Below are 12,208 nucleotides of genomic sequence, written 5' to 3' on the forward strand. Positions count from 1 at the left end.
ACAGTCGCTTTGCTAGCCCAGGGTTCGCTAGTTTGGATCCCAGGTGTGGGCCTATGCACTACTTATCAAGCCATGCTGTAGCAGGCATCCCACATTATAAAACAGAGGAAGATGGGCACAAATGTTAGCTCAGAGCCAATCTTCCTCAGCAAAAAGAGGAGGATTGGCAGTAGATGTTAGCTCAGGGCTATCTTCCTCAAAAAAAAAAAAAAAAAAGGAAATACTTTCATTGTGTAACATGGTTCACATTTTTATAAAGATGTATTCTGTGTTCTCATTTATATCTTATACAGCATTATTCTGAAGGTAACTGATAGAGGATAAACTTTATGTTTTGGTTTAGATTGTGGCTCTGCTTGCCATTCAACATGACCTTGACCTGGTCATTTAACCTCTCAGAGCCTCTTTTTTTCTCCCCTCATCTAGAAAATTGTAATAATAATACTTACCTGATAGGATGTTGTGAGAATTAAATGAGGTAGTATATATAAGGCATTTAGTAGAGTATTTGCAGCCAGTAGGCAATCAATCAATGGTGGATGCTATTACACTTTATTCAACAGGGAGAGAGTTGAGGGAAAAGAGTAGAAAAAGATGGGCCCGGTGGTTTACTCAGGAGACTTAGAGGTGCCAGGGGAAAACATATGCAGAGGTGAGTGATTGTGGAGAGTTGATAGACCAAAAATGGGCATTTTGAATGGTACAGACGGCACAGAAAAGTTGGGTAAGGTAAGGTCAGGCTACTTTATGGACAGTTATTTGCATGTTTCTCTTACATGTCATGTGTAATGTTTCCAAGTTTAAGTTAGAGACTAAATTATCATCTTAACTAGCGTGGATTTTTAGTAGGTAAAAAAGTTAGCATTCTCAGGACTTCAGGTGTTAGTGGCAGAAAAGGAAATCAGGGAGAGGAGTTGAGAACAAAGGTGGCTTCTCTCTACAATGTTGCCCTCCATCCCTGCTGAATCCCACCCTTCCTCTATCAGGGACAGACTTTCCTCCATGAAGTTAGAGTGTGGCAGCAAACTGCAAGACTTAACAGCAGAAGTATGTGGAAGGGAACTGGCTGAGTAGAATCATGCTGGATGATCAAAACAGCGAAGCAATGAGTTCATTCCAGTGGCACTGGCACTGCCCAGTGTGAACATGGGATTTGGGAAAGGTCCGCCGAAAGAAATGGAGACTGATCTTTGGAAGTATGATGAAAACAGCAAGTCGGAGCTACTCACTTCATCAGAGCGAGAGACCCTGTGGGTCATGGCTATTAGAGCTTACTGTGGGAAAATCCAACAAAGAGCTCAGCTGCTAAAATTGAACAATTACAGTGTTTTTCTAATTTCCAGGAAAAATGGATTTAAAGGTTTTCATTTTGTGAATTGTTATTAAACTTGCAGTGCTTTCTACCTTCTGAAAAGCTGCAAACAAATTTTAAAGGAAAAACACAGACATATTATTTCTTAAAAATACATTATTTTTTTAATATGTGGGAGAGCTGCATAAACATAATATAGCCATATTTACTGCTAGTAAAATTGTATCAAGTCCATATGGCAGAATTAAATCTATCAGTATTTCATGGTGTTCCACAATGAGGACTATAATTTCTAAGTGCAGCCACTTGAACTAGTTTGAAAACTAACACATTACACCCCTGACCGCCTCTTGTTATTTCTTGGGGGAAGGAATGTTATTAGCTTCAGCGAAACTCAGAGGCAAAGGCTTAGATACAAAGTAATCTTTAAAATAAATTAAAAAGACCAAAGGAGAATTAAATAGGGTAAATTTGAGAGCAAGAAGAATAACATAATAACTACTGTTTCCTGAGCGCTTGTTATATAGTAGGCTCTAAGAATTTTTCAAATATAATTTCATTTAATCCTTACAACCATCCCTGTGAGGTATCACGACCCACATTAGACAGATGAAGAAGACTCAGAGACTTGTTCAAGGTCATATAGATGGTAACTGATGGGTGACGCTGAGATGCAAACCCAGGTTTCCCTGCTCCAATCATGACAACATTGTAGTGCTTCTTTGTATGCAGCAATTTTTAAAAACTTTAAAATTGAGATACAGTAAAGCACACACATTTTTGCACATATATTAACCCTTGTAATCATTAATTAGATCAAGATATTGAACATTTCCAGCAACCTAGAAGGCTCCCTCCTGCCCCCTCTCAGTCAATTCTGCCATAAGTAATCACTACTCAGTCTCTATCATCATCATAGAGAGGTTTTAGTTAGAGTAATGTGACTTTTTGGAATTATCACCAAAAGATTCCATACACCAATTCCTCACTTTGCCATTTTAGCTGTAGTATTCAAAGCTGCTCTAGCTCTAATTTTTCAAGCACTCACCGTGGAAACTAGCTGTTGGAAATGGCTTCATATTTCAATTTCTTGTATTATCTTGAAATTAATACTAATTTTTAAAAAAACAAAGAAACTCCTGGATGAAGTAGATTGAAAGGATTGTTATCAAACAGACCTCTCTTAGAAACACCACAGACAGAGGTTCCTTGACTGAAGTAATTTGGTGCATCTATTTCCAATCATTAGGAATGAATGACCACAAAAGGTCGTCTCAGTTTATGGAAGGGAAGACGAGCCAGGCAGAGCATGTAATAGTGATTGTTTTGCATCATCTTATGGCACACGAAAAAATTTACGTCCAGATCGACTTCCACAGTTGTCTAGCTGTTGTACGATGCAAGGGAAAGGAGAGTAAAGGAGAAGAAGATCTAAGTGGAGGGAGTGGGGGAAATAGGACCTTCAAGGAGCCTTTAATGAGGTGGCTTTCCGTGCCTTGCAGACTAGGTCTTAAAAACTAGCACATTACTTCTGGCAGTGACAGAAGCAGTATCACAACTTCACCTCAGGCTCTCAAGCCGTAGTTGGTGGATTTTCAGCTATTATTCTACAGAACATAGTCTCCCTTCTCTCTCCCCCCTCCCCACTATTCGTCCCCACCCCTCATCCACCCATTGCTGGTTTTGCACCTCCTTCTGATTCCCACCACAGCCAACTGTGGCATTCTGAAGCAGTCTACAGATTACAATTGAGCATCAGGGGAATATAATAATTGACATTCGTACGGTCTGAGGACTTGAGGAGTGATACGTGCGTAAGGTGACTCAAGGTGGGGAAATCTAGACTAACATTCCGGCCATCAAAGCGGGAGGACAGGCCCAGAAGTGGGCGCACGTGACAACAGCAGCACCTCGAGAGTGACATCACCTCTGGGGGCGGAGCCTAACTATCCAGGGCCTTGTTGGCTATAGAGCTCCCTCCCCCCTTCCCCACTAAATGCCACCGACCCCACCAGGCAAAGCCCCCTGAGGAAACGAGAAATGCCCAGACCTCACGGAGCGGCAGACCCTGCGCCCAACCTCTCTGCGCAGAGAAGCATTCATTCTTCCCTCTCTCTCCCGGCCCCTCCCCACCCCCAAACTGTGGAGGGGGCGGGGGCGCGCGCGCCCCACCACGCACGCGCCCCCACGCACGCGCTCTCCCTCCGCGCTCGCGCTCCTCCCAACCCCGGCCCGAGGGGGCGGGGCTGCGGGCGGCCTCGCAGGGTGCGACGCCCCCGGCGCGGCGGCGGCGCTAGCGAGCGGCCGGCCGGGCGCGGGTTGCTGGGCGCGCTGCTCCGGCGGGGCCCGCTCGCTGGCACAGCCGCCCTGCGCGAGCCGCCCGCCCGGCGGGGCAAACTGTGAGCGCTCCGAGCGCCGGGCCCCGGGCCTCCGGCGCTGCCCTGCCTTCGCCGCCGCCGCCGCCGCCGCCGCCCTCCGCGCCTCCTCCGAGCGGCCCCGCCCCCGTTCCCATCCCCCTCACGCTCACCTCCCGGCTGTGCCGCGCGCTAGGCGGAGCGAGGCGCCCGCCGCCGCCGCCGCCGCCGCCGCCGCCGCCGCCGCCGCCGCAGCGCTGAGGGGCGAGAGCCTGCACCCGCGTCGCCGCTGACAGGAGGACCGCCGCGGGCTGCGCTCCCCGGCCGCGAGGCCCCGCTGCTCCTTTCCCGGGCGCAGACCCACCGCAGGCATCGGAGCGCGGCGAGGTCTGTGGAGATCGCGGGCGGCGCCGGCGGGCGGCGCGGTCCTCACAGGAGACCCCGGGGACTGGGGCTAGACCCCGAGGTGCAGCGAGCCCCTCGGAGCGGCAGGTAAGAGCCCGGGGGAGCCAGGGAGGAAGGGTCGCTCCAGTGACAGAGGCTTTCGTCTCCAACGCCTCGGCTCCAGGGAGAGGGGCGGGGGCGAGCGGGGGGACAGCGAAATGGGCAGCGAAGTGCCTCCGCTGGCCAAGGCGTGGGGAAGGTTGGCTCCAAATGGGCGCTCACGGTGGCTTCAGATGGGTCTGGGGTCGGTCACTTGGGTGTCACCGAAGGTGTCATGGAATTTGGTCCCGAGAGAGTCTCCGGATGACGGGGACCAGGATGAGATGTGAGGCAGATTGCTAAACGTGGCAGGGAATGTGGTGCAGAACGAGTTGCAGAATGTGCCCCCAGAATGCAGCATAAAAGTAGTTGTGAAATGTGCCAGGTAAGGCTCAGGGTGGGTTGGCCTATGTGGTATTGAAATTCATGGTGGAAGTGTTATTAGTGATGCTAATAATTCTTCTGGGAAAGGAGGTGTAGTATAAGAAAAGGTTAATAAGGCTCATTGCTAGATATTTTATCACAGGAAATCGAGAGGAGCTATGATATGCTATTTTTGAGACAGAGGGAGTACCCACGTGAAAGAAAAAAATTGTGTCTTGTTGGGAGAGGGGAAAGAATAAATAGGGCTAAAATAATTCCAGGTTTTGCTGTCGTGTAGGGCACTGATACAGTTGTATCCTGTCTTCTGTTCCAGGTGTGGAATGTTTAAAATGGTTTTCATAAAACGTAAACAATGATAATTAACATTAGGAAGAAGATTTGGTGTTAGGGTGTCTTTCACTCTCTTATTTTGCTCCTCTCCAGGAAAAGAAAAAAAACCCCAAACCCACATCTTGATCATAATTCTGAGTTCAAGATAATTAGGCAAAGGGAATTTTTTTTTTGTATATGCCCCTTTCTTTATTCTTACACAGGTGAAAATATCTGGAATGAGGAAAGCAAAACAATATGGTGAACAAAAGGGATAAATTTTCAGGCATTTTGAGGGGTTGGAGCCAAAAGCTATTGCAATGGTTACTTACAATGAGTGACAGTAGTGATCTATTCTTGCACCTTCTTGGTGTTGGGGTGGCAAAATAGGGGGGAAAACTGAGTACAGTAAATGTGGCATAAAAAGCAACAACGTGGATACTGTCAGTGGAGTGCTTCTTGCAGCGTCTCCCAGGTTGATCATCTTAGGAATGTGAGCAAAATAAAATGTTAAATATTCCCTTTCTCTCTGTCTCTATGAAATTACTCACATCCTGCAAAACACAGAAGAAGAACATCTGTATTTTGAGAGGATTGTCAGAACATAGCTGGAATTTCAGAAGTAACAAAAGAAAGCTCGATGAGCTATTTAATGTAACTTAGATGTATACATTCAATGAGTGTCTGTACTATGAAACAAGCAGAAATATCTGGATGTGTTCATTAGGATATAGTTAATTATTGCTGAGATTTTAGTGTTTTTTGTTCTAATTCTTGTAGAGAAATTGAATTACTTACCTGAATGTTGTTCTTATAATAAGAACAGTAAGTAATTTGCCAGATAATCTGAAAATACATACTGATTGGCTTCCCCCTGGATCCAAACTCAGCCACTGAGGGGTCATTTGCTTCAAAGACAAAGCTGAGTTTTCCTTGGTGATTAATTTTGGGTTTTAGTCTTTTCTATAGATATGTCCCTCACCTTGAGGCTATGTTGGGGCTAAAGCAGAGAGGAGAGGGCAGAGGAGAATAAAGAGCAGTGCTGTTGAGTCTTCCTGTTTTGTTCTGACTGTAAGCCATATGTACTGCCACCCCCTACTGTCTGTAGGAAGAGGTGTTGCAGAGCCCCATTCTTTTCTTGTTATCACTGCCCCCTTGTGTAAGGGAAGAAATTGATAGCTGCACATCGGTTAGCCACTCTCCTCAGATTATTCTTGATAGAGTGGTTATGTAGATTTATTAATCCCCTATTCTCTTCAGAGTTGCAGGGCTTTAAACTTACTGTTAGTCAGGCTTCAGGTATAATATCTATTTTTTAATAGTATCTAATTTTAATCAATAATTCAAATAGCTAAGAATGTTTTCAGTATGTTTGGGAAGATGGAGTAGTACTATTACTAGTAATAATACTAGTAGTACTTGCTCACCTTTATAGAGTGTCTACTCTGTGCCAGTCCTGTTATACATGTTTTAATCAGTTTCAGCACCCCAGGAGGTACGTTCTGGTATATCCATTTTACAGATGAGAAATTGAAACACAGAGATGTTAGATAACTTGCCCAAGATAATTTAGCCAGCAAGTGGAAGAGCTGAGTTTCAATTCAGGAACTCTGGCTCCACGTTCTGTGCTCTTCACCAGTATGCTGTATTGCCTTCTCAATCAAATTTGTGTTAACACACATCATTAAAATGCAGGTGCCCATCATAAAGCAAATACTATAGACGTGAATAGTGGATACTATGGATACTTACTACTAAGTAAGTAGTAAGACACACAAATGTCAAGCCTATAGATACACCAAAAATACAGTTACTTACAGTATGAACATGATATTAGTATCTCTTTTAAAGCACCAGTAAACCTTTACTGCAAATTTTTTCTAGGAAGATTAAGGAGAAATGATCTATTTTTCCTACCTACTTACATTTTTATGATCTCTATTTTATTTATTTTAAAAAGTAATTAATAAAAATGGATTGGATGCATATGTACATTTTACCTTTTCCATCAACAATTGTTTGCTTGGATTTTTCCCACACTTAAACATTGTTTTATAGATATTGATTGCATCTGAAATAATATGTAAAAGTGTGTAAAAGTATGGAGAATAACAATGCAGCCAACACTCATATACCTACAGTTTAGGAAATGGAATATTACCTCCTATACTTATAAGAATTATTTTCTTCTCTTAGCCAAACTTTCTGCCATTTTGTGAAACACATATCTCATATAATCAAACACTTCCTTCATTTTTATACACATTTGTTGATAAGGGAATTCAGTATAATGTGATTATGGCTAAGGCTTATTCAGGATGTATGTTTATATAATTTAGTATAATGAATTGTCATAGACTCAGATCATGCTCTCTAGTTATATTGGTTGATAGTTCATTTTAGCATACTTCACTCATAAAAGCTAATTTGGTGTTTGTGTCTTTATTGTAAAGTTTTACTAAGATTGTTAAACATTAATAGATTATTTCCATCTTCCATTATTGATTCTTGACTGTCCACTGCTAGCTCTCTAGCTTTTTCCTCCTAGTCCCCATAAATGCCGTTGCTCTTGTAGTGTTTTCTGAATGACTCTGTGTGCATTATTTTGCATGGAGAAGGAAATAGGCCTAGAAAAAATATATATACGAAACCAGTAATTCCAAAAGGAGAATATTAGGGTAGTTGATATTGGTTAGATAGAATATAGAACAAGTGTATGTAAAAGAAATGCATCAACATTCTCTCCTTTTTATATTTCTTCCTCTTACAATAGAATTAAAATTGAATTTCTCAGACACACTGATTGGGCGTAGTGGTTGAATTGTATTGGATTATGCTTAAGAGAATCACCAGTGTTAGCTGGAATATTTTTATCGATGGTACTCAGATTTTATTTCAAGGAGCTACAACAAGCTGTTGCAGATGGCTACTTACTTTTGCACTAGTCTGATCAAGGTAACAAATATTATAAAATAGTTTGGAATCTTGTTTAATTATATGGACTTTTTTTTTCCTATGTGAGTGAATTGAAACTCAGCATTTTCATATCTATTGAATGCCTGTAGTCATCAAATACTATTATTGTTTGGAGAGAAGGCACTGTATAAATAAATAGTTTGGTCTTTCTTATAATAATTCTGTGAAAACCATCACTTGGTTTATTTGAATAGCGTCTTTTGCAGTAACTTGTATTAGATGAAGATTGTTAACAATTAAAAAAACGGTGAGTTGAGGAGATGTGTATATGGTGATGGAGAGTACATACCCCGATGAATCTCTTTAGAACTCCATGGAGAGATATAGGTTAAAAGACTTACAGCTATAGTTTCCCACCCAATGGTCCTTTTTCCTTCTTTTAGAGGATATTTTACCTTAGTATTTAAGATTCAAGGTAATAGTAAATGGAGAACAAAAAATCTGGGCCTGAGTTTTAGAAGGCTAAAGCAGGTTGAGGATGCGATAAGTGAAAAAAGTTTCCGGTAGGGATCTTTCTTATTCCAGAAAGCTCTAAGTAAGTAATTATAATACCATAATTTTTTTCTGGAAACAAATTTCTTTTATTAGGTCAGTTTATTTTATTTAAAATATTCTTTGTAAATCATTTGAAAACTGTGTTTGTGGGTGTTATTATCAGATAAGTTGCTTTTTGTGTGTGTGTGTGAACATGATTGGCCCTGAGCTAACATCTCTGGCCAATCTTCCTCTTTTTGCTTGAGGAGGATTGCTGCTGAGCTAACGTCTGTGCCAATCTTCCTCGATTTTTTGGATGTGGGCTACCGCCACAGTGTGGCTTGACGAGCGGTGCTAGGTCTGCACCTGGGAGCTGAACCTGCGAATCCTGGGCCACTGGAAGTGGAGCGCACCAACCCAACCACTACGCCACCAGGACAGCCCCCAAGTTGCTTTTTTATGGGCCACACATTGCAAAAATATCTTATGTTCAGCTTCTGTTTGTTCTTGAGTAGTTGAAGGTAAATATGACTAAGTTTCAGAGGCAAAAGAATTAAGTTGGCATTAGTCTTTTTAAATTTAATTTAATTTTTAAAAAATTTTAAATTTTTTACTCTTTTGAGGAAGATTAGCCCTGAGCTAACATCTGCTGCCACTCCTCCTTTTTGCTGAGGAAAACTGGCCCTGAGCTAACATCCATGCCCATTTTCCTCTACTTTAGATGTGGGATGCCTGCCACAGTGTGGCTTGCCAAGCAGTGTGTAGGTCTGCACCCAGGATCCGAACCAGTGAACCCTGGGCCACTGAAGCAGAACATGCGAACTTAACCACTGTGCCACTGGGCTGGCCCCAAGTTGATGTTAGTCTTAATCACGCCCCTTCTTTACTTTTTTCTTCTCCATAGAATCAATTTCTGCCTTTGTTTATACATGGTATATATCCTGCCTCTCAAACTCCTTTCATTTGGTCAGAACGTGAGAGATTCTGATGTCAGTCATTTGAACTGAGTAGTGCATTAGTAAATAATCTCACTGGTGTGCTTTTTAAAAATCCAGTTGCCCAGTAGACAGACATCTTTACCATTTACGTGAAATTTATGTACCTTACTTTCATAGGTACTTTGCTGCCATAGTGATCTTTCTAGCATGGTCATCTGATCATGTCACTCTTTTCTTCAGAGTCTTGCTGTGTCTCCTCATTGCTTAATGGATAAAATGGAAACTTCGTAGAAAACCATGTAAGGTTCTTCATGATCTGATTCCTGCTTGCTCTTTAGACTCATTGCATGCCACATTCTTCTTCAGAGTTATGTTTCAGCAATACTGAACCACTTGTGGTCCCTTCAATATGTAATATTCTTGTACCTTTCTGTGCCTTTATGTATGAAATTCTCTCTGTATGGACAACTACTCTCCTCTCTTTGATTCTCTGGGCATACTGCTCCTCAGCCTTCATGTTTTGGCTGACCCGAATAGTATCTTCTGGGTGAAGATTATTTTCCTTACTCTCCTGAGTGGCCTTGAGCATGCCATTTTCTATCTATTCTTCCATTGCATCTGTGAAATATGAACATTATGGTGGTTATTACATCATCTTTTAATTAATTAGATGTCTGTCTTATCACTCCTCTGTGAGGTTCTTGAGAGTGGGCACTATGAGTTTTCATCTTTTATTCTCAGCATCAGCTTAGTTAGTACATAGTGGGTGCTCACTATCTTCTTATTGAATAAAGATTGTTGATAGTTATCTGAGTTATGCCTTTGAAACCTCATTTCTTATTGTGGAGTTGGAGGAAATTCTGGGCATCAGGAGGTATGTGTAGAGAAATATACATACATACTCACACCATCTAGGATATGATTCAGAGTAACTCCTGGAATCTAGTTAAAACTAACTCTAAAGATAAACAAAATTTGATTTTTTAAAAATATTTTCTAGGGTGGAGGGAGGAAGATTAGAAGATCCTCTGTGTGAATTTTAGCTGAATTATTTTCTTTGTATATTACAGAGATTGGCAAACTACAGCCCATGGGCCAAATGCAGCCCAACATCTGTTTTTGTATGGTCTGCAAGCTAAGAATGGTTTTATATTTTTAAGTGGTTGAAAAAATATATAAAGAAGAGTAATGCTTTGTGACATGTGAAAAGTATGGGCAGTTTAAATTTCAGTGGCCATAAAGAAAGTTTTATTGGAATATAGCCATACTCATTCATTTACACATTAACGATGGCTGTTTTCTGAGTAGAACAGCAGAGATGGGTAGTTGCGAGAGAGACCATGTGGCTCACAAAGCCTAAATATTTACTCTCTAGCCCTTTGCAGATGAAGTTTACCAGTCCTTGATCTATTTTATAGTTTATGCCCATTAAATGTTCATTGAATGTCATGAGTTGGAGGTACACCAACCATGTCTGTTGAAGGTCTCTGCGGGGCATAATTGCTTTTGTCTATATACTAAGAAAAGATTGGCCACTCTGCCTTGGTACTGATTTATCTGACAGGCTTCTATTGTACCTCCTTATGACGCCTGTATTATGTCTAGCTCTAAAGAAGGTTCCGACAAAGTGTATTATTTGATTCTATTCCATTTTCTTAGAAGAGGTATCCCAAGTGGAGAGGTTTGGGGCATAGCATATAGAAGAACATTTTTCTTTGTTTGCTTCGGTCCCAGTTTCTTATATACATATTTTGAATAAAAAAAGATTATTGTTATATGAAAAAAAACCCTTGATTTTGTATATGTTTGCTATACACCCATTGTCTTTAAGGTATGTGAGTAGAGTTAGATTAGTTATGTTGGAAAAATTGGGGGATTTTTATGCAGTGTATTAACACATTAAATCATTCACCTAAATATTTATTGACTATCTGCTATGTATAAGTAGTCCTTTTATTACTGTAGTCCTTCAGTTGAAGGTGGACATTTCATATTCTTCCTTAATTAGAAGCTAAAATTATAATTCAGAATTCTGTGTCCTAGATATTTATTCTACCTCTGGGAAGAATATAGTTTTTTAAAAAATAATGTATTAATGTTTGTCACTTCGCTAAAGTTTCAGTGGCCAATGTTGATAAGTTTTACTGTTTTCTTTAGGTGGCAAAGGTATTATGAAAAGGAAAACAGTGGTTTATATATTCCTTTTTAAACATATCAGCAAGTATTGCAGACATAAAATTCACAAAAAGTATACAGTATAAGCAATAATAGTGGAAAACTTTTGTTATTCCAATCACATATCTTTGGGCCAGGTAGCTGTGCTTATTTCCTTGTCTGTAATACTCTGTTTGCATTATTGTATCTGATTATATCACATGATTTGTCTGATTGCTATAGAGACTGACAACCTGAAGAAATATGGCACCAGTTTTCTACTGCTGTGAAAACCCTCTTTTCCTACCTATGGATCCAGCCTTATAAGTAGATTAGTTAGTTATTAAACTTAGAGGTGAGGGTGGGTATGTAGGTATTGTAATTTAATCATTTTAGGCATGGAGAATCTGCCTCAGATTTCAGTAAACTCCCTCTGCCTAAGTGAAGGAAGTCTCTTTTCGCTCTTTGTTCCTAATCTTGTGTTCTGGGGTCCCACAATTTCTAGCTCTAGTTGCTGAAATTTGATAAGGCAAAGCTAGTCAGGCTATGGATGGGTATTTGTTGATGTCTGTTGATGGGTATTTGTTGTAGTCTAGAATTCTATTTCTGTTCAAATTCCATGGAATCCTGTACGGTTCTGTAGGATTGTGAAATGGGTGAAAAAAGGTAATTTGCTTTAGTAGACATGTGGGATGGAGACTTACTGTGTACCCAAATGCTGCATCAGAGAATCTTAGCTCTTTTTTTTAGGACTTTGAAGAGGAAGAGAGACTTCCTTTGGAAGGTGTTATTCAGATATTCCTGTATTATAGGATGACAATATG

The 12,208-nt window shown here is 41.0% G+C and overlaps 1 protein-coding gene across 9 annotated transcripts in view; it reads left to right on the top strand.

Moving 5' to 3' along the window:
• Positions 1-3,937: 3,937 nt before the first annotated feature.
• Positions 3,938-12,208, top strand: part of TANC2 (tetratricopeptide repeat, ankyrin repeat and coiled-coil containing 2) — a 389,807-nt gene continuing 381,536 nt past the window's right edge. For 8 of the 9 annotated variants that reach the window (XM_044744786.2, XM_044744788.2, XM_044744789.2 and 5 more), the window contains exon 1: positions 4,026-4,158. The gene's annotated coding sequence lies outside the window, so the exon portion shown is untranslated. Of the gene's footprint in view, positions 4,159-12,208 lie in introns of all 9 variants that reach the window. The other variant, XM_044744785.2, reaches the window with a different exon arrangement.

The sequence above is a fragment of the Equus asinus genome, chromosome 13 (genome assembly GCF_041296235.1).
Source record: "Equus asinus isolate D_3611 breed Donkey chromosome 13, EquAss-T2T_v2, whole genome shotgun sequence".
Lineage (NCBI taxonomy): Eukaryota > Metazoa > Chordata > Mammalia > Perissodactyla > Equidae > Equus > Equus asinus.